The 3,707-nt window shown below is 39.0% G+C and overlaps 1 non-coding gene across 1 annotated transcript; it reads right to left on the bottom strand.

Moving 5' to 3' along the window:
- Positions 1–3,389: 3,389 nt before the first annotated feature.
- On the bottom strand, positions 3,390–3,496 carry LOC112065683 (U6 spliceosomal RNA). The gene has a single exon (XR_002892175.1). It is a non-coding gene; the product is annotated as a U6 spliceosomal RNA (small nuclear RNA).
- Positions 3,497–3,707: the final 211 nt, after the last annotated feature.

Here is a 3,707-nt window from a genome sequence, read left to right as displayed (position 1 = left end):
GAAGCGTGGAGGAGTCCTAACCACTGGACAGCCAGGGAATTCCCTACCTATAATTTTTTAAATACTCTATTTTCTTTATGGACAAAAGAATTGGGATAGCTATTAAAATTAGTTTATAAATAAGATATCAATAATTTTAAGCATTTATTGAGCATTAGCAGACCGAGTGCTATACATTCATAATTTAATTTACGCCTCACAAAAACTGTAGGAGGTAGAAGTATTATTTTTCCCATTTTCCAGATAAGGGAGTTTCTAGATAAAGCAAATAACTTGTCCAAAGTCATATAATAGTAAGGGTGAGAGCCAGAGAGTTAGGCCCAAGCAGAGCCCAGATCCTTTGTGCTTAAACTGGTACACTGTACTTTATTCTATAATAACCTGAAGTTCATGGTTAAAAAGAAAAATGTGGCCACACAATAGTGTATAATATGTGCTGGGCTTTGTTATCTCATGAGGGCTTAGTTGGGAGTTATCAGAAAGGCCCTCCTGGACATAAGCCATATCGTTAGGGAAGCATTCAGCTGCAATGAAAAACAGGAAGTCCAATAACAGAGCTTAAATAAATAAGGATTTACATTTCTCACATAAGAAGTCTGGAGGTAGGTTGTTCTCAGCATGGATATATTGGATTAAGGGTGTCAGGTTCAAGACCTTTATGATTTTTTTGGCTTTTCTCCTAATGACCCCAAGTTGTTTGCTGCAGTTTCAGTTTTTGTGTCCCTGTTCAAGGCAGGAAGAAAGAGGAAGGAAGATGGATCAGCTATGACTACCCTTTAATCCAAGGAAGTTAAAATTTTCCCCAGAAGTGTCTCAGCAGTTGTCCAGTTATATGGTTCTATGGCCACCCCAGGTGCGAGGGAGTGGGGGAGAGTAAAGACCCATGTGTTAGTTGGATGAGTCCAACCATGGGCCATCATTTAGGGCAGGGGTCTGCAAACCTTTTCTTTAAAGGGCCACATAGTAAATATTTTAGATTTTGCTTTCTAGATGGTCCCTGTAGCAGCTGCTCAGGTGTGTGGCTTTTGTAGTGGAAAAGTGGCTCATAGACAATATGTAAATTGGGCTCATTTGTGTTCCAATAAATCTTTATTTCTAAAACTGGGAGTAGAACTAATTTGATGGGTGGCTATAATTTACCAACCCCCAACCTGCAACTTGGTGCATTGCTGCCAAGCCAAACTGAGATTTATGTATGAGCAAGGAAGAAGGGAGGGGATCATGGATAGAATTAATAGTGTCTGTGGTTGAGGATAGAAACATTCTCTTGACTTATTCTTTTCCCCCTCTTTTTCCAAGTTTGCGATTGGAGGGTTTATGCTCCTGTGCTATGGAGTTGTAAAGGCAATAGTCTTAGACGTAGCAGCCTCCATCAGGAGAGCTTATGGGGAGCTGGTTAGACAGACTTGAGGCTACCTGTTGGCCCACACAAACTGTCTGCTTTTGGTACTAGGTGCAAGAGACTGTTGGGTACCAGAATATGGAAGACCGTGATTTCCCATTTCCCTGTCCATTTCCCACTCTTCTTCTTCCTTATTATTCAGCAAGGGGAAGCAATATGCTCAGATAAAATAGTTAATTTCCAGCCCCCCATGCTACAAGATGTGGTCATGAACGTTATCCTGGCCAGTGAGATATGCATGGACGTTTCTGGGCAGGAAAGCTATTTAAGGTGGCAGTTTCCTTAGCATGAGCTTTTTTTTAAAAAAAATTTATTTATTTGGCTTAGTTGCGGCATGCAAGATCTTTAGTTGCGACATGTGAACTCTTAGTTGCGGCATGTGGGACCTAGTTCCCTGACCAGGGATCGAACCCAGGCCCCCTGCATTGGGAACACAGAATCTTAGCCACTGGACCACCAGGGAAGTCCCCTTAGTGTGAGCTTTTGCCTTTCTCCTATCTCCTCGTGCCCTTTCTGCTTGGACAGAACCATCTTGCAACCACAGTGCAAGAAGCATGAGGGTGAAAGCCACCCACTGAAATGACTGAATCAGAGAGTAGAAGATGCCCAGGTACCTAATAACATTCTGGAGCTACTACACCATGGGCAGCTGGACATGTTGTTACACAAGGGGAAAAAAAAACAACCTTAAATTGTTTAATCCATTGCTTGCTTGGAGTTTCTGTGGCTTGAAGACAGATGCACTTGTGACAGATATTCAGAGCATCTTGTGCTTTAATGGGGATAAAGAAAGAGCTCTCTTTCCCAAGTAGAGTCAGGGAGAACAGGACTCCTCATTTTCTGGGTAACAGGAATCCTCATTTTCTGCTTCTGACTCTGTGGTGAGATATTCAAATTTTTCTTAGTCAGGGTTAGTCTCCCCTAGTTTTTAATGCTTTTTGGTTGAGATTGGCTTAGTGTGTCCCATTACAGAGAACATGCTGTGAGGTGGTGCCTGGGATCCTGATTTTCTGCTTTGGTTCCCACCACACCTTATTTGTTTATTAGGTCACAGATGTTTCTTCAAACCCATTCAAGCTGAATAGAGTTACTGCGACTGCATTTCCTCAGCTCAACTGTTGAGTGTATTTTAAAGTGTCAAGCAAATACATTCAATACAGAATTAAGAATATTTTGTAATATTTCAATTGACATACAGGTTGGTTACAGATGTTCTGCATTTAGAAAAAAGTAAAATAATTTTAATTCGACCAAGTGGAGTTAACCACTGTTAGCCTTTAGTGTGACCTCCATGATACACATACAGGCACATACATTATATTCACGTTCACCTGCTTGAAATCTTAATGTATATTGAGCTTTGTATCTTGCTGGTTTTTCACATTATAAAGTGAACAATTCTCTATTCTCCCTATATATTTAAAACATGATTTTTTAGTGGCTGCATAATACTGCATCCTATTACAAACACTGTTTTTTGTTTTTTTTGTTTTTTTCTTTTCTTTTCCATTATGGTTTATTACAAGATATTGAATATAGTGCCCTGTGCCATATGGTAGGACCTTGTTGTTTATCCATTCTATATATGATAGATTGCATCTACTAACCCCAGACTCCCAACCCATCCCTCCCCCACCTCCTTCCCCCTTGACAACCACAGTCTCTTCTCTATGTCTGTGAGTCTGTTTCTGTTTTGTAGATAAGTTCATTTGTGTCATATTTTAGCTTCCACATATAAGTGACATCGTATGGTATTTGTCTTTCTCTTTCTGACTTACTTCGCTTGGTATGATAATCTCTAGGTCTATCCATGTAGTTGCAAATGGCATTATTTCATTCTTTTTTTAAGGCTGAGTAATCAAACTACGTTTTTTTAAAAAAAAATTTTAACACACTTTAATGGAATCCAATTCTATTTAGCTTTATACCGTGCTTTTTTTTTTTTACTTCTAATGACAGTTCTCCATACCATTAGTTATTTTTTTAAAGAAATATGGAACGCTTCACGGATTTGCGTGTCATCCTTGCGCAGGGGCCATGCTAATCTTCTCTGTATCGTTCCAATTTTAGTATATGTGATGCTGAAGCGAGCACTCAAACTATGTTTTTAAAACTCACTATAGATAGACATTTTATTTGTTTTTAATATTTGGCCATTATAAAAAAATACTGTAATGAACAAACTTATATGTAAATTTTTGACCTTTGTTATGTCTGAATATTTTCTTAGGACAGATTACTAGAAATTAACCTTCTGGATCAAAGAGTGATAGTTTTTATATACTGCCAAATTGCCCTTCTGAGG

This window comes from Physeter macrocephalus, chromosome 8, assembly GCF_002837175.3.
Source record: "Physeter macrocephalus isolate SW-GA chromosome 8, ASM283717v5, whole genome shotgun sequence".
Taxonomy (NCBI): domain Eukaryota; kingdom Metazoa; phylum Chordata; class Mammalia; order Artiodactyla; family Physeteridae; genus Physeter; species Physeter macrocephalus.
Note: the sequence above shows the minus strand (reverse complement) of the source record. Positions and strands in the feature narration are given on the sequence as shown.